Source organism: Mytilus trossulus, chromosome 14 (assembly GCF_036588685.1).
Source record: "Mytilus trossulus isolate FHL-02 chromosome 14, PNRI_Mtr1.1.1.hap1, whole genome shotgun sequence".
Classification (NCBI taxonomy): Eukaryota; Metazoa; Mollusca; class Bivalvia; order Mytilida; family Mytilidae; genus Mytilus; species Mytilus trossulus.
In genome coordinates, this window is record NC_086386.1 from 8,696,596 (window position 1) to 8,717,350 (window position 20,755).

Sequence of the window (20,755 nt, forward strand, 5' to 3'; positions counted from 1 at the left end):
ATATAAAAACAGCTTGCCATACTTATCATTCTTTCAAACTCATGTTTTGTAACAAGTTAGGCCGACATCATGACAAACCATTCGGATAAAATTTGATGCAAATGTTATAATTATGGCATTACAATTATGACTTTTACTTCATTGGCAAAAAGAAAAGATAAAATATTCACACGTGGGTTGGAAGAGGCCCTTATTGTTTCTTGTGTATCATATAATTATATTTCTGATAAACATGTTTATAAATTGTTACTTGGATGAAGAGTTGTCACATTGGTACTCATACCACATCTTCCTATATCTATTAAGGAGATATATGTTGAAATAAGAAATACATAGTGAACGCAACACCCGACGTGTATGGTCGAAATAAAAACAACAACATTTGTACGATTTTTTTGGAATAAAGCAATGCTCAATTCATTTAAAGGAGATAAGAAACAGAAAGAAAAGCAACCTATCAAACTTAAGTCCTGTTCCGTAATGCGTATAATTATTTATCTATATATAATTATATTTTCCGTCAAAGTGTTAAATGATTTTTTTTTGTCTAGTGCACACAAAAAAATGTTCGAAATGACATTTTCCACTGTCACAGTGTCGTTTAAGTACTACGTAAAAGCATCAAATAAATGTATATGTCTTGGCTGAAAATCAAAAGAGGACATCTCAAATGGACTGTCTCGATATTTCATTTTCTGGTCATGTTTGTCTTTGGGCTGCTGTCTAATTAACGTTTACCCAATTTCCTTCTTTAACTTATACCTACGGTACATGGCAAGTCGAATATTATAAAAACCTCCAGCAACCTTAAGCAATACAAGGAGCAGGTTACAAAAAAAAGGGGATACGTTTTAGTTGACAGTAAACAAATATCATTCGTATTTTAAGTTCTACTTTTTTCATTGTTGAAGTGTGTCAAAACAAATCGGATGTACATGTATGCACTTTTAAACAACTGCATTGCCTCCCAAATTGAGAAAAACCCATAACGCGTAAAGTCAGCTATAAAAGGCCCGGATATAAAAAATATGAAGGAATTCAATTTGGAAAACTAACATTACAACGGCCTAATTTATAACAAAACAATTAACAAACAAAAAATTACGACCGACATGAACTACACTTACTACAGGCTCCTGACTTGGGACAGGCACATAAAGAATATGGTGGGGTTGTACATGTACAAAAGTCATATGAACGTACAATCCTCATGCAACTTAGGACAATGGTGTAATCATGGTAATGGTGTAACTGTTAAATACAGCAAAACATAAGAAAAAAATATTGAAATGAGTTTAAAATTTGGTATATAAGTATAAAATTGAGAATGGAAATGGGGAATGTGTCAAAGAGACAACAACCCGACCAATGAAAAAAAAAAACAACAGCAGAAGGTCACCAACAGGTCTTCAATGTAGCGAGAAATTCCCGCACCCGGAGGCGTCCTTCAGCTGGCCCCTAAACACATACATACTAGTTCAGTGATTATGAACGCCAAACTAATTTCCAAATTGTACACAAGAGACTAAGAGTAAAATAATACAAGACTAACAAATGCCAGAGGCTCCTGACTTTGGACAGGCGCAACAATGCAGCGGGGTTAAACATGTTTGTGAGATCTCAACCCTCCCCCTATACCTTTAACCAACGAGAAAAGTAAACGCATAACAATACGTACATTAAAATTCAGTTCAAGAAATGTCCGAGTCTTATGTCAAAAGTATTGCTACGTTTTACAATTATTTGAGAATTGAACTTTGTTGTTTCGAAACACAAAGGAATCATTCTTTTGATTCATAGGCATAGTGAGACAATGAATCTAATGCAGTACATTTTTTGTAAATGGCGATGTTTTAATATTTAGTCATATATTCAAACTGTATGTATAAATTACAGTATGTAACACAATATGTAAGTTATTATTGCAAAGTGTTTAAAAATAGGTTACGTACCATACTCATGGACAAGGAAGTGATAAACTGAAGTATAAATAGATTGTGATTTTAAAGTAGTTCCATTTTACACATGTTACACAAATAAATGAATAAAACGAATTTAACATCAAATTTTAATACTTAAATTTTACAGAGATTACAAATTTGTCAACCTAATCTCTCTAAACAAGAAAGCGTATATGCAAAATTAATAGAAAAAAAATGATATTACAAATTTCCGAAATAACCGCAGAGTTTAGAGCTTAGAAGGCAGACAGGTTGTACATGTTACAGCGACAGTTGCAGGAGGAAATGTTTGAATCCCATCTCTATTTTATTTTACGATTAATGCTTTTGAATGGGGACGATATGGTTGGACCCCTTCCTTATTATCCTTTTCAAAAAGATTCGCCCATGTGTAAACATGGTTAACTATGCACCACTTATTGTGGACCTCTTTTTGTATTGTTATGAATTACAATTTATGACAAAAATAAAAAATAAAAAAAGACCCATGGAAACAACATCTGATAAACAAATTTAATAATACTTTTAGATATTTGGATGATATTTTGGCTCTCAATAATGACGACTTCAGTATGTATATTAAGGAAATTTATCCTGCTGAACTGACTTTAAATAAAGGTAATACTAACAATGACCACTGCCCTTTCCTCGATCATGATATCTATATCACTAACGGAAAGCTGAATACTAAAATTTATGATAAAAGTGATGATTTTTCATTTCCTATCGTAAATTATCCGTTTTTAGATGGTGAAGTTCCCTTATCACCATCTTATGGTGTTTATATATCTCAACGTGTACGATTCGCTCGTGTATGTAACAATTTTTTAGATTTTAACGAGAGAAATTTATGTATTACTGAAAAATTATTACACCAGGGTTTTCGATATCACTACTAGTCAAAACATTTACTAAATTTTATCTTCGGTATAAAGACATCATTCATGTAACTCAACATGCAGACTTCTTATACGTTCAGGAATTTCACATCCAATTTTTTATGGAAATATTCTTTATAAAGCACAAATGTGTCAGTATTCACCTCAGAAACTTGCAAAACCTTTGAATAGACTGATTAAGAAGGGATATTATTACGAAACAGTTGTCAAGTCATTAAAGATTGCATATTTTGGCGTTAATATTGAGTCACTGATAAGGTCTTTGCGTCGGAACTAAACACATGTATTCAAAAAACAGTTGTTGGCATGACACGGGTTATGTTCTTCTCATATATGTTATGATGGTATGATACTAAACCCCTAACGGGAAGGATTGTGCCTGATGTTCATATGATGAAATCATAATCTTTCAGTCAGTTTAATTGAAGTCTGGAGCTGGCATGTCAGTTAACTGCTAGTAGTCTGTTGTTATTTATGTATTATTGTCATTCTGTTTATTTTCTTTGGTGACATCTTCTGACATAAGACTCGGACTTCTCTTGAACTGAATTTTAATGTGCGTATTGTTATGCGTTTACTTTACTACATTGGTTAGAGGTATAGGGGGAGGGTTGGGATCTCACAAACATGGTTAACCCCGCCGCATTTTGGCACCTGTCCCAAGTCAGGAGCCTCTGGCCTTTGTTAGTCTTGTATTATTTTAATTTTAGTTTCTTGTGTACAATTTGGAAATTAGTATGGCGTTCATTATCACTGAACTAGTATATATTTGTTTAGGGGCCAGCTGAAGGACGCCTACGGGTGCAGGAATTTATCGCTACATTGAAGACCTGTTGGTGACTTGCTGTTGTTTTTTTTCATTGGTCGGGTTGTTGTCTCTTTGACACATTCCCCATTTACATTCTCAATTTTATTAAACAACTGCAGGTAAATATATAATGTAAAAATAAGAAGATGTATGATTTAATTTACATCTTCTTATTTTTATATTATATATTTTAAATGTATAAGTCTTAAAGAATAAAGATACTTTTATGAACCCTAATTGAACTGAAAAAAATCAAAACATGTATTTAGGTATTTTTGCGAGGTTTTAATAATTCAATCAATGTGAATTGGTGAGTATCGACAACTCTCATTTTGATATCTGTATGCAGATTTTTCCTGAAATCGCAATATCTTATCTCGAATGTTTGTCCATTCTACAAAAATCGCAAATATAAATATTACTTGTATAATATATACATATATACAATCATGGATCTACAATTTGTCGATACCTGTATCTTGGCATTGCACAAGGTCATGTTTTTCTCTGGCTGTTTATGACATTTTTACACTAAATCTATTGGACGTTGGATGTGTACGGATTGATAATTTAGTCCTAGATGCATTATTTTTTTTATTGGCTTTGAACTAGCTGTCAGTTAACTGATGTACAAGTACCTGGCCACGACCACTTGTATTTTTGTCCATCTGATGAGTTAAGCCTTTTTCAACTGATTGTTTTTTTGTTCGTTCTTATGTTGTACTGTTATACAACTATTCCATTGTGGGAGGAGGGTTGGGATCCCGCTAATATATTTTACTCCGCCACGTTATGTTTGTATGTGCCTGTCCCAAGTCAGGTGTGAGGACTGTAATTGTTAAGTTTCATTTTGTTTATTTCATAACATTATATTTAGTTCTGGTTTGTGTGTGTTTATCTAGTCATATTAGTATGTTTTCGTTTCATTATTTCTGATCGATTCTTTGTATAAGATTATTATAAAAGGTTACTATTTTAGCACTATATTATATCCGTAAATATCGTTTTTTATTGGTAAAAAAATATTGATTGTGTTATCAGACAATTAAAACCAGTCTAAACATTATTGTTATGTATATAAATGTCGTACAGTCTGTCGATACCTTTATTTTGTAATTGCACAAGGTCAAGTTTTATTCTGAGTGTTAAAATGACGTCTTTACACTAAATCCCCTCGATGTTGGATGTGCACCGATCGATATTTTAGTCTTACAGGATGTTTTTATTAGTTTTCAGTAACTGCGAGTACTAAGAGGTCTGCACTTTATTAATTGATATCCTTACTCAACTATCGTAGCGTCCGGTCTGTGTTTTTGTTATATAGATATAGGAAGATGTGGTGTGAGTGCCAATGAGACAACTCTCCATCCAAATAACAATTTAAAAATTAAACCATTATAGGTTAAAGTACGGCCTTCAACACGGAGCCTTGGCTCACACCGAACAACAAGCTATAAAGGGCCCCAAAATTACTAGTGTAAAACCATTCAAACGGGAAAACCAACGGTCTAATCTATATAAACAAAACGAGAAACGAGAAACACGTATATAGTACATAAACAAACGACAACTACTGTACATCAGATTCCTGACTTAGGACAGGTGCAAACATTTGCAGCGGGATTAAACGTTTTAATGGGCCCAAACCTTCTCCCTTTTTCTGAAACAATAGCATAACATCACAACATATAAAAACATACGATAAAATATCAATTAGCAGACTTAACTCAATCAAAAAACGTATGATTACACAATGAACGAATAAATTTGATCTGCGATATCTGAATACAAATGCACAGTTAATTAAATATTAGAGACAAACATTCATGACCAAAAGGCTAACAAACAAATTCAAACACACTGAGAAATATTTAACCAATCAATGTTCACTTTAGAAAAAAAACGTTTTTTTATAATTTTGAAGTTTATACAAATGTTGTAAGAATAAGTGAAAAATTGAAGATATTACAAATAATCAAAGCTGGTATACAGCCAAGTGTTGTTTTCTGCGCTGTATCGATCGGATGAGCTCATCCTTTTTCAACTGATTTTTATAATTTTTTCATTATGTTCATTATGTTGTGATGTAACACCAGGTTTGACGGGGGGTTTGCGCACACAAACATGATTAACTCCACCACTTTCTTTATGTGCCTGACCCAGACTGTACAATAGCTTGTAGGTTGTCGAAGGTTCATGTCGATTATATTCGAAAATTGTTTAGTAATTAAAAAGGCCGTTAGTTTTCTCAATTGAATTTTTTCATAGTTTTCATGGCAGGGCTTTTTATAGTTGACTACACGATAGGTTTTTTTTTCTCATTGTCGAAAGCCGTACGGTTGCCTATAGTTATCAAAGGTACCATGATTATAATTTAATATGCTTGACGCGCGTTTCGTCTACAGACTCAACAATGACCCTTAGATCAAAATAGTTATAATGCCAATAAAGTACGAAATTGGAGAGCAATGTGGACCCGAAATTTCAAACAAATTGTGCCAAATACAGCTAAGGTAATCTTTTGCTGGGATAAGAAAATCCTTAGTTTGTCGAAAATCAAAGTTTTGTATCAGAAAACAGGGGTAGGAGGATAATCTGACATTACAACTATACATAATCCAAAGAATTATGACGTCTTGAAAGGGTATTTTATTTTTTTAGTCTGACGCCTTGAGACAATTATTCTAAGAATATTTTTTTTGTTAAAACACACGTTACACCAGACCACAACCGCACCACACTCACCGCGATCTAAAATAAACTTAGAATGTGTTGAGGTCGGGGTATGAGCGGCGTGAAAATCGAAATTTTCGTTGTTTTCACCGATGCTACTACGTCCTCATTACGCTTCCTCAACGTCCCCGCTGCAATAATACCTTGATCTCACTACGTGACCCCGATCTTATTACGCTCCTCACGTTCTCACTATGACCATATCACGATTTTTATGATTGCAACACGACGTATAACGCTTCTGCCGCGATTATAACACGCTCTTACTACGATCATACCACGTTCAGATCGCGATTTTAATACGCTAAAACCATTAATACCGCAGTCCCACTAGGCTACGATCGCACTGCGATCTTTGAAAATTTTGATGATCGTAGTACGATAATGTAGATCGCGGTTAGGTCGTATCACAGTCTTGGTGAGGTCTTCAAGATCGTGATGAGCTTGGCCAACTATTTGAACATGTTCAAAACAATCGTGGTGCGGTCGTTGCAAAATCAGGTCGTAGTAGAAGCGTATTGAGAGCGCACTAAGATCGTAGTAAGATCGCAACGATCGCTGTACCATCGTAGAGAGAGCGTAGCGAAAGCGTGATTCTATTTTGAGAGACAGCGCTACGATCTCACAGCGACGTTATTACGACCTCACTACGACCAGAACGTTCAAATCGCGCCCAAGTACGCTTCCACCTCGACTATATCACGCTGGTCAGGACCATAGAACGATTCTAGCACAGCCTTGTATTCCTCATCACCTTCTTCTCTGGACCCGACTACGTTCATACTACGACCATCATTCTCATTGTCATTTTCACATTAAATATATGTAAAAAGCTCCCTAGTATTTGTGTGTCTATATGTAATTATCTATTTGCTCTAACGGCTTCTCATTTGTATTTAGATTGGACCGTTGGTTTTGTCGTTTGAATGATTTTACACTAGTATTACATGCTGTTCGATATTAGCCTAGACTATATGTTAAAGGCCGTACCTTGGCCTATAATGGTTTACTTTTATAAGTTGTCTCATTGGCATTTATACCACATCTTCCTGTAGATATTGACACATCTATGTCATCTCTGCTATCGTTCACTAAAATATCGTCATGTTCTAGTAGTTTTCGATGGCATGACTGTATTGTTTCTGAGAAAGCTACGTTTTTACCAGATATAGAAGAAATAGAACTAAATTGACATGGATTACGATGATGTTATTATTGTTGAGAACGCAGTAAGGGACATCATCAAAAGTTCAATGAAAAATATAAAACTTAATTCACACAGCTTGTCTCTCACTGATTCCTCCTACACCAAACCCACTTATCTTAACTTAATTTGGGAAAAAATTGATTGAGCAATATGGATATATTTAAAAATCAATGTCGAATTTACGAAACTTGCAACAGTTTACCCCCCTCGCAAACTATTAGATTTAAATTCTTTTAATCCTACATTGATATTTTGATGTCGTTCCTAAGATCGCGGTAATAACGTAGTCAAAGCGTTGTAAATGAACTCATCATAGATACCAGGACTACATTTTGCATATACGCGAGATGCGCGTTTCGTCTACAAAAGACTCATCAGTGACGCTCGAATCCAAAACAGTTAAAAAGGCCAAATAAAGTACGAAATTGAAGAGCATTAAGAACGTGCTATAATCGGAGTAGAAGCGTGGTAAGATCGTATTGCAATCGAATAACTCGTTGTATGATCTTCGATAGAGCGTATAAAGATATTGCGAAGCGTAGTCAGGTCGCAGAATAAGCGCGATGAGAACGTCGTATAATCGTAGCGGGATGGTTGTAGAAGCGTAATAAGGACATCTTGAAAGCAACGAAAATGAACATTTTCATGCCGCTCATACTGCGACCTCACCACGATGTGAATTTATTTTAGATCGCGGTGACCGTGGTGCGATCGTGGTCTAGTTTGACTAGGGCTAAAGCTGGGATCACACATTCACGATTTTTACTGCCGTCCTTGACAGGACCATTCCTGATTAAAGTTTGTCAAAAGTGTGATCGAGATCCTGTGAATCGTGCATTCTCGTTTTGTTTATATAGATTAGACCGTTGGTTTTCCCTTTTGAATGGTTTTACACTAGTAATTTAGGGGCCCTTTATAGCTTGTTGTTCGGTGTGAGCCAACGCTCCGTGTTGATTGCCGTACTTTAACCTATAATGGTTTACTTTTTAAATTGTTATTTGGATGGAGGGTTGTCTCATTGCCACTCACACCACATCTTCCTATATCTATGGAATATCAAACGTTAATTTGAATTTGTAAAACAAATAAATTAATAACGACAACAATCAGATATTGTACAGGAAGCGTCAATATTCAACCGTTTCGAAACGAATTTATCCCAATGATCCCGTTCTTTTAAAATCATGTTAATCCGCTTCTCATTCAATTTGTTTCTTTCGCCTGGTATAATTCGACCGAGTGTGTCACGACTGCGTCCCGATTCTACCAAATGTAATCAGACAGTGACCAGACAGTGAACCGACATTGACGGAAGTTATCCGTTCGAAAACTGTAGGTATACTCGGATTATCAGGTACTGTCGGAACGTAATGCTATCACGGTCCACTCTATTGCACTGCAAACGGCTTTGTCTGGTCTCAGTCGTATCGTATTCTGTAATTGTCGGGACACCGACGTGGCTATCATTGACGAATTTCGTATAAATAACGTGACTGTTCCAGAAGAGATTCGGCAAAGACGGTCCGAAATCTAAAACATATGGATGCAATCTGGACTCAATCGGAAGAAAAATTGCAATGAAAAATTTCTTGAGATCATTCCCATTCCACATGACATCAAGAAAACACAGAACATTGTAAAGATTATGATCCGATACAGCAGAATCTGTCACGCATGTACTGGGAACACCTAACTGTCGAGCCTTCGCAGAACGATCCGGACCATTGCCGACCCGTAGGAATCTGTTACGAACTTGAACGACTGCGTTCAGACAATGATTGGACATTTAAGATAATTGAGAATAGTACTCCGACCTTTTTCACTTTTCGTGTCGTATCGCCGTCTGATCTCAAACGGGACCAATAATCGGCAATGTGTGAACCCCATACCACACTAGGTCACGATCGCACTCCAAAATTGAAAACATTGATAAACAAAAATTTCAATATGCTTACCAAGTCCCTGTGGTCACTATATGCTCGAAAGCAGTCTTCCCTATTCTTTCCAGAATTTGATATACAGTCGCCATGCCTACTTTTTCTTTCGGATACCCTTATGCCTTTTCGTTCTAGAGGGTCCATGTTCTCATAAAGATGTTTTGACATAATAAAGTGTTTACATATCGCATATGTTTCTTACCACGAAATACCCATTTGACATTTCAATGTACATCTTTTTGGCCAATACAAAACAACGACATAAATTGAATTACTTTTTAACATCACATCATGTAAAGAAGTGACCCTATCACGTAATGAAGAATTTAGTATTTATATCATCATGTAAAAGTATTTTTAGATGACGTAATTGCATCATTTGAACCATGTTATAGTAGTTTATCTCAAAAGGCAGTGATGGCGTTTCATAAATAACCATCAAGATGTTCAACGTCATAAAAAAACCCATCAACATTCCAACTGAAGCATTCATCTATGAATTTCAATCAATATTGATTGATTACCAACATGCAGCGCCAATTGAAAAGAGACCGTTAACATTATGGATCAGATGGAGTAAACTCAGAGCAACAAATGATCATTATGACCAACTCGTTGCTTCCTGTTTGGACGTTTGTTCGAATAAAGACGACGATGTTTGCTACACAGATATTGTACTGCACTTGATAGGCTTGACGGATAATAAATTATTCAAAAAGAGGCAGAGGCGTATACAATCGTCAGCCTACAGTTACCTGATAATTGAACTATCAAGCCATCGTATAGTCCCTTTGTCTCAAGGTGGTCCTCGTTAGAAAGAATGAAAATGTGTTGGTTATAGACAGCTAAGACTATCAGCAAAGATTACCAATACATATTGTAAAGAATTGAAGAGCTCCTTGATTGTTTTGGAGGAAGAATCATTGGCTAAAAGTGTGGATATCATCATATAGGCAGGGTTTCCGCTGGCGGTCGCCATCTTCGCAACTTGCGAAAAAATAATAATTGCGGCGATAAAAATTCGTCATATGCAAAAGAATTTGGAGACAGAAATATATACATAATGATTTATTTTCCTCCATCTTGTTTATTAACTTTATTCGTGTTTCTCTTTACCTGATCAGACAATACTCGAAATTCACCTTGACCCATTAAGATTTGGACAGAAAATCAATAATCAGCTTATTTTATTTTAAAGCTACATTGTATCGACAACAAAGGACTAATAAATAAAGGTGTTGATTGAATTGTTTGACAAAATGATTTTGTTAAATGGCTTCCGCTAAATGTCACATACAGACTTTATTTACCACTTTGCGACGCACGTGTTTGAAACAAAATTTTTACGTCTCCTCTCCATTTCAAGATAGTTTAAAAAAGAAAGCTGTTGTTGCGACGACAAATGTTCAAAAGCAAAAAAAATCTCTGATTTAAAACTTTAATTATCCATTGACTTTAATATAGGTAATTGATTATGGAGACTACTGTAAAGTCGTTTGAGGGACACACGTGTTTCAAGCATAGTTTTACGTCTCAACTTTTGTATTTACGATAGTCAAGCATTCTGGCAAAAAGTTTGGCAACAACCCCTCGAATGAGAGTAACCCTTCGATGTAATGACTACACATGAAATGAGGGATCAATTTCATGTGATAAAAGCTTTTTTTTTTTAAATCACTTCATAGTACAAAAGGGCACATCAGTACTTTCCCTACGAACTATACTGTTTTTTTTATCATCAAAACATGTCCATTAATTGTGTTATATTCAAGGACTTATATCTTCTTTATTATTAAAAGTATATAGTGCCCATTTTTGCGGGTATTCAAAGCATTAATCACTGTATGACAGCATTCTTTCCATGCTTCTATTCCTTGGAGTACAGACAGTGCACTTGTGTATAAACTGCAAACTGATGCTTACAGAAACAGGGTAGGAGACGTCCTTTACCAGGAACAGGATAAAAGGAAGTGGGTCATAAGTTGTACCAGCAGAATACTCACCAATTGAGAGAAGAGCTTCCCACCTCTTCCGCTTGAGTGTCTTGCCATTGAATGGACCGTACGGAACACGATTATCTGCCCATGAAAACCATTTTTCGGTTAGTCAACGCAACACCGTATGAGGGATGCCTAGCTATGACATATGATGTTATTGCTGACAATAATATACCAACTTGAACATCAAAACTTTACATCATTGATTAGAAAATAGTACAAGATGATACGGTGTAACACTGGAATGTTATGATGGAAAACAATAGACACCAGGTAATGAAAATATCATCTAGATCTTGAAGGGACAGTATCACCACCTCAAGATTACAGAGGGAACACTTGTACTTTATCAGCAAGTGAAAGCTGCTTATGACATATCTATGAAACGACAACTAGTTTTACCTGAACTACATTTCAACTACATACAACAGGCTTTACACACCGACATGGGTTACCCAGAAATAGACAAGACTTTGTCACAACTCAGAATCATGTTTTCTGGCCTTGTACGGATATGGACGAATTTATTGCACACTGTTAAGGATGTACCAAGAGAAAGCCATAGAGCATCTAAAGGAAGACTATTCATCCTTGTAAGCAACGACTACTTCACCATATTTGGCCAAGCTACTAAGAATTCCTATCAGAAACCAGCAACACTACGTCGTTCATTACGGAGTATACGTTGTATATGAGAGGATACATTTAGACCAGGAAGCATATTCAGAGTTGAAGGACGTGAAGGAAATCTGTAACTTGACAGGAATGAAGAAGAGTAACGGTATGTGCAAGAGTTTTTAACCTGACACTATTTGACATGCTAACAACACTGGAGCCTACACAAACAAGGAATTGGCAAACCAACGCTGGACCACTCGTTCAATCTTTCAACGAAATCGATATGATTCCAACGGCTACTCACTATTTTAAATCAGCTGTCTGGTTGCAAATACCAAATTAATACCAGCAAACATAGCTTTCGGTTTCAGGAAAGATGGCACAGGATCCAATTACACTAAGGACATGGAACAAAGACTGGATCACGCCTACAAAGTTGCTCCAAAAGTCACCGAGAAGTAACAACTTAATCATAAAGAATTAAATGCCACCTTACGATACAGAAAAGTATCAGTGTCCTGGTCAATATAGTGGCGTTTTAAAAAAGTAAGCACAATCTAGCAGACAAATAGGAGCATGGCCCTTACACCGTGCTTGCTCAGGCAAGTGCGTGGATGCCAGTGTTTACTGATCATACAGAAAATGGGGATGGAAGAAAAGAAAAACAAATACATAAATCTATTCCTACCATTGATATCTGACAGAGTCTGAGACACCATTTAAGACAGAACGACCCGTACCGACACCACGACTGAAGAAGTAATAACCTACACCTATTACGACATCTGCTAAACTAGAAAGCCAATTGAGTCCTTAAGATCTGGCGAAGAACCACATCTACTAGAGCGTGCTATAGTGGAGCTTTTAGTTGATTGCACACTACCATAAACGAGGAAACATAACAGCAGGTTGACTCTTTTGTTATTAAAACACCTGATGAGTCTGCCTCGGACGGGACCGCTCATTCCAGCGAAGTTACAACCATTGAAGCAGAAGAGACAGTCCAAATCTGCCACTAGAAAAGAGCAATGAAGGAATTAAGCAGGAGGACCGTCCTGGTGAAGTGTCGGCAGCATATCCAACGGAACCAGTTATACGGGTCTATTAGAGACAGACAACCGCAAGCCTTTATGATATCTGGATCTGATCTGCACAAATTAGTTGGTACACCAGTGAGTTACAGTATGTGGTACAAGACGGTCGATTACATTTTCTGATTAGGTCCATTAATATACCCCCAGAACTAGAAATTAATGAAACAACACACAAAGCTTCCTCAGCCTCATTTTAAGACTTATAACTCGAATTTGACATACACAGTAATCTCAGTACTAGAATATAGGACAAACTAGACAATTACAATTTTAAATTATCAATTTCTCCCACTTTAGTCATGTGAAGAGCAATATATAAACTTCACATGCATACGGGATATACATTTCTAAGCTTATGCGGTAATCAAGAGATTACAGCTGATACTTTTTAAAACGTCACCAAAATCTGCGCAGAAAATGGACTAACCAGGGGTATGTCAAGGAACGTCTCATTCTTTTTCTAAAAAAGTTCACTCGGAGGTACCAAGACCTTGTTCATAAATATTTCGTATCATTTTCACAAATAATACACGATGGTCTTGAAATATAAATTCTGGATACTGACGTTGTGTAACATTTTAATAACATGTTTGGTATTCTTTAATTTTTATTTTTTTTTAATAATACTTTTGTATTGTGTTGGTGATATCCATTTAACGTAGCTCGTACATCCCGACTTGTGTTATTTTGTTATTGTGCTATGGTAATTGTTTGTACTCTTGTCTTTCTGTCTGTCTTGGGTGCCTTGTTTATATGCATTTTTGTGTTTCTTTGTTGCAGATTTGTTTGTTTTATAGTGATTAAGATTATAACAGAATAGTCCTGGTATCTATGATGAGTTTATTTACAACCACTGGGTCGATGCCACTGCTGGTGGAGATTTTTTTCTCCGAGAGTATCAAAAACCCAGTAGTCAGCACTTTTTGTGCTGACATGACCGGTCATTGACATGGTTATATTTAAAAATTTACTGTTTACAATTTTTTTTAATTTATTTGAAATTACTAAGGCCTTTCTACCTCAGGCATTAATTATTTTAGCTGTATTTGGCAACACTTTTAGAAATGTTGGTCCTCAATGGTCTTCAACTTCGTACTTTATTTGGCCTTTTTAACTTTATTGGATTTGAGCGTCACTGATAAGTCTTTTCGTAGACGAAACGCGCGTCTGGCGTATATACTAAATTTAGTCCTTGTATCTATGATGATTTATTTTTACTGTTGTACCCCTATTGTGATAGTTTTACCTTTTATGTCTATTTGCTTTGTTCACACATCGTTGTCAATATAGTGGAGTTTTAAGCGACTATTATACAATTGAGAAGTTTAGCTAGCTAAGAAAATGCCTGTAATAAGTCAGGAATGTGACAGTTGTTATCCATTCGATTTAGGACTTTCCACTCGGAGTTTTTTGTGATTTTACTTTTTACACCACATCGTAAGCTACACCATATCTATTTCTATGATTTTGGGGATTTCATTCAGAAGCATCGAAGGCGATCCTCGACATATTGAAGACAACGTCATCTTTATATTTATTAATTATAGGTATGAGTTAATAAAATACAAATTGTAATTCATTGAATTGTATATTGATTAGGAAATGTTTATTTCATTTACGTATTTGACAATAACGACGTTTTTTACTTGTTTGGGTAAAACTTGGTTTCACTGTATTTAACAACAATATATTTCTCGTATGATTCATTAGATCGCACACTTACTTCATTTCTATTGGTAATTATGTGTTGATGATTTATTTCGTTTGTTCTATATTCTTGTCATCACTTTTGATATTATCGTGGACAAAATCATATATTACTAATTGTATATCAATAGTCCATATCTAATTATTTTTGCGCACTGAAGGCTACACAATGACATTACACAAATAAATTATATTTCAAGTATCTCATTTGTTTAAAAAAAGGTTATGAAATATTTAAACTTACTCGGTAAAACATTTAAATAATTACACACAGCATAGTGTATTCCGGTATGAATGCTTTTAATATTATCAAAGGTAAAGATATACACATAATTAAAGTTATGTAGTATTGATTGATTATTTTACCTATGACAAAAAATCGTAAACAGGTTGATAAATACAGTAAAACATAGATTACGATATATATATTTGTCTGACAGGTATACACTGGAAATCCTGGAAAGACATATTTAGAATTATTCGAGAGGCCTTTGCCCTTCATGCTTTTATTTCTGTTTATTTGCTTATGATAACGCTTTACATAACTGAGTATTGTCATTTACTATATATATTATACAATTAGTTTATGCAAGTTTAGTCAGTAAGTACATATGGACAAAATTTTGTCAAATATGCCCACCAATATAATATGGTTGAGCACAGAAATAAAACGATCCAACTCCGAAATAAACTTTATTTAAAAAGTACAGAAAACAAAACAAGAAAACGGAATAAATATATATAGATTCGTTTCCTTTTATTTTAAATCTAAAATAGATATTTACTAATAATAAGGTTGCGACATTTGCTTTTGGTCCTGTCCAGATTAATGGTTTAAAGGATGATGCAAAGATAGAGGATACACACATTTTAAAAGAAAAGGTATTATATATACTATTTCTGTCACATCTGGTTCTAGCCACCCCTTGTGGTCTAAACAATAAACAATCTTACATCTGCCAACTAGTCATGTTTTTGCAACACGACAGGCGTATGTCATTATGTAATATTTATTGGGAATTTATGGAGTATTAAGGCGAAAAATGTCGATCGGTCAACCTTAAAAACATTGTAAAGTTTATGTCTCTTTTTTGGGATTCAGATAAGTTTCTTTTTTATGAGGTTTTAATCCAGGAAGTTTAATTTATGTAAACAATAGTGATTACGTACTGTACAAAATACATTGTAGCGTGGGATAAAAATGGCTGATATTAACTAGTATCTGTTGTTTGAAGTTGAAACAGTTCACCAAGAAAAGCCACGGGAAGCAATATTAAAAGCGATATAACCGATATAACATCTTTTGATAGATACTTAATAAATATTTTTTTATAAATGGCTGGTAATTGGACATACATTTGCATTCGTAGGTCACTTTTGATTTTACTTTTTTTACACAATGCTAATTACCACAAAACTCGAAACAACTGTATGAATTTTGGTAGCGCCACTAATAACGTTATTCAGTTATGTTACTTTATAACTTTATGTGAAAGCGGGGGCACATGTGTGACCCATGGACACTTTCCTCATTTATTTTACTAAATGCTATATATACTTTTTTGATAAAACAATATCTTAAAAAAAATAAACTTATATTGTCTATTAGTTAACATGTATTTAGATTTATAATTTTGGACCCAGTTTTCAAGTTGGTCCAAATCGGTTTGAAAATTAAATATGTTTGATTACAATATCAATTGAATATATACTGGGTTATTTGAAACACTGGGTTTGGGCCTAGTTTTGAAGTTGGTCCAAAGTAGACTTTGTTTGATATAAACAAAAAAAAGAGTTTATCTTTGGGATTTTGGGCTCCGTTATTAACTAGGTCAACATTGTGGTCCAAAGCTTCCTAAATAAAATTTTATCAAAACTGAAATTTTTGGGGTTATTTGATATTTTTTTGATATTTATTTTATTTTATCAAAACACAATACATGATTATGAGAATATACAAAGGTATATAAATTATTCTTTACGATGCAGGTAATACAATTACAGATAATTATAATTAATTTAATTCTAATACTTAATTTCTTATTCTAAAGAACAGTTTGAGTTTTCTGCTGCAAACTATGTTTTGTTTTATTTCTATAGTAAAATTTTGAAGAAGAAAAACATGGATAAAGAAAAATAAAAGAAAAAAATCAAAAGTTTGTCAAAGTAGCAAAAAAAAATCTAACAAAAAAACAAAATACAAGCTTGAAATTTTTGGGAAAAAAGAAGAATTGGTCATCTGTGATTTGCTCTTTATATTACTGCCTTTATATGGTTTCTGATTCAAGACAGACTCAAAGTAAAGAGCCAGATTTATAGGTTTTCATTAGCAAATTTAAAAAACAAAAGTCTCATGTATTTGTTTATCGCACCTCGAGTAAATAGTCATATTATGATTGGTTTAACGCCGTCACGTGGTGACCCCCTATGGGCCCGTATGGGGTCAGTAGATTTCATATGGGGTGTCATGGCGGCGATAGAAGATTAGTATGTGCCGCTTCGAATTTTCAAAACGGTATTTTAAATGCAAACCTTATCTATTCAATTAATTATTTGGGAGTTGTCCCCCGTTGATCAGTATACAAAATCAGCCCTTTAAAGAAGTTATCTCCCATTGCAAACAACATGTGACGTCATATTTTCGTCTGCAACAAAATGGAGAGATTCGGGACGTCAACACGTCAGGACATTGACGATAAAAGACGGAATATTCACGCCGATAAGACACAAAAGAGTAACACCCAATCTGCAAAATTGTTCAAGGAATATCTTACCAGTAAAAACCATGAAGCGGACTTTGAAAGCTTTACAACACAACATTTGGATGAAGCGTTGTCTCATTTCTACCTTGATGTTAGAAAAATAGATGGTTCAATGTATAAAACCTCTTCCTTGGAATCTATTCGACATGGCTTAAATCGTCACCTTAAAGCACCTCCGAACAATAAGGTATTTGACATTATCAAAGATACAGCTTTCCGATATGCAAATATGAGCTTTGACGCTGCGAGGGCCGAACTTAAACAATCTGGAAAGGGAAACGTACAGCATTATCCAATAATACAGGAATCTGACAGGGAGAAGCTATACAAGTCAGTTTACTTTTCTACACATACCCCCACAGGACTATTTAATAAAGTCCAGTATGATATAAGACTGTACTTTTGTCGACGAGGTGCAGAAAATATGCATACAATGACCAAGTCAACCTTTGCTCTGAAAACAGACCCAGATACTGGAATGAGATACATCGAAAAGATTTTAGATGAATTAACCAAAAACCATAGAGGAAATGATAAGGAGACAACGAGTGGAGTCATGCCAGAAGCTACAGGTACATTAGTTTATTTTTTGGTAAATGTTTTGACCAGTTTGTGATATCGAAAACCCTGGTGTAATAATTTTTCAGTAATACATAAATTTCTCTCGCTAAAATCTAATACGTTGTTACATACACGAGCGAATCGTACAAGTTGAGATATATAAACACCATAAGATGGTGACAAGGGAACGTCACCATCTTACAATGGATAATTAACAATAGGGAATGAAAAATCATCTCTTTTATCATAAATTTTTGTATTAAGCTTCCCGTTTATGATACAGATATCAAGATCGAGAAAAGGGCAGTGGTCATTGTTATCATTAGCTTTATTTAATGTAAGTTCTACAGGATAAATTTCTTTAGTATACATACTGAAGTCGTCATTATTGAGAGCCAATATATTATCCAAATATCTAAAAGTCTTGTTAAATTTTTGTATCAAATGTTGTTTTGATGGGTCTTTGCTAATTTTAGTCATAAATTGTAACTCATAACAATACAAAAACAGGTTTGCAATAAGTGGTGCACAGTTAGTCCCCATTGAAATTCCAATAACTTGACGATATACGGAATCTCCGAGGCGAACACAAATGTTATCAAGTAAAAATTCAAGCGCATAAATAGAAGATACGTCTGTTGTCTCGTCGGCCATGTCTTCGTCTGACGAGACCGAACTTTCGTCTTCGGATAGATGGGAGTCCTTTTTTCGTCATGTGTCTCTCCTTGACCGATCTGCAAGACCTCTGTGCGTAATCTGGATGCTTCCGGGGTTCTAGCTTTTAGGTCAATAAGAAGGTACCCGAAAGGTGCCCTCGTTGCCTCTTCGAATGTCCGGAGAAAGAAGTCCCCTCGAGAAGGATACATATGTCAGCTCAGCGTCATGATGGGCTGTCGATCAATGGGGTTATAAAAGAGAACAAGATAATGACAGTTGCGTCTCTGGGTGGGGTCTTTACCAAAGTATAAATTTTGATTTAAAACGACGACCGTTAAATTTCTATGGTGAGTCCCTTCCGTAAAAAAATCATTTATTCTGGAGTCTTTGGCCGAGGTCGACATGGGGTCATCTAATAGGATCATGTTTCGAATGTTTGGATCGAAAAAATCGTCCCTTTCGAGATCAAAAGGAATCCCACGAATGAATTCAACGCGTGGAAGCACTGTTCGCCGTATTTCCTCGTAAAGAGGTTACCACCTTTTATACAACCAAACAATCCTGTCTGGACTAGGACAGCCTTTCTATGTGTTGAAGCAAATCTTTCATGAAATGAGTTTTTCCACAGGAAGTTGGACCGGACACAATCATGGTGAAAGGGTGTTTAAACACGAAAGCCTCATGCTGGTTCTGCTTATGCTGCTGCTGCTGCTGCTTTTGCTGCTGCTGATGCTGGGTAACATCTGGGTGGTATAGTGGTTTATCGAAAGAATGTTTTCTTTTCATATTTTTTTTAAGATCGTGCGGCCACACATATACTTTACGGCAAATATTGTAACTAAACATATTCGTAATGTCCTAAATGAGAGTGTAACGTAGTTTCCTCTTATAGATTCTTCTTTCGAAAATGTAGCAAGAGAAATACGCGATCGTCTTTCAGACGACATATTTGCAGATGATCGTCTCTCAACATAAATTCAATGTGATACAATTCATTTCTGGTGACCGGGAAATAGATTGGTTTCTCAAACATCACGTCCGTGATATCTTCATTCAATAGCCGTATCGACTGGAGAATAGGGAGAGGCGTTTCCCTCACATATGACTGGTGCACGAAATCGGAACAAAAGTACATGCGTCTCGTTGATTCCTCGAATTCCGGTATGAACGACACCTCCAACAATATATGCACACTCCCATGATCCATCCAACGTAAAGCGTTTGGGCAGCCGCACTTTGAAATTGCCACCTACGTTATTTGCAAACGTTGACAGTGAGTCTTCGCTAATAATAAATAAACAAAACTGGTCCATAGTATTCATTTTAGTTTAACCTTTAGTCTCTCTCTTATAGCTTTATTCAACCCAACTCCGTAGTTAAGAAATAAACGTAAATGGATTGCTGAACGTCCAGTGGCAAATAATTCCATTCTCAAACTCTTAATCAGAACCTGCATTAAGAGCTGTATTGAACAATTGTTAGAAATTGATAGTTGAGTCAAAAAGTAGTTTAAAATAGATAGCATTATATTCTTATTTTAGAAATTATGTATAAATGTTATAAATTTAAATGTTCATTATTAGATTTTTTGAAAAAAAGAGATAAGTTTTATAGAGCTTTTAAAGACACTGTTATAATGATGAATGATATTTTCGAAACTTTTAAAATTAATAATTTTAATAAACAGAAAGCGAAATCACTTCCTTTTTCGATTTTTTTTTAAATAAAAAAAATAAAACACTTTCGTTTTCCGTTTTGTGTTTTTAACATTTTTAAAACGAATAACGAATTTACGCAAATATACACGGAACCTT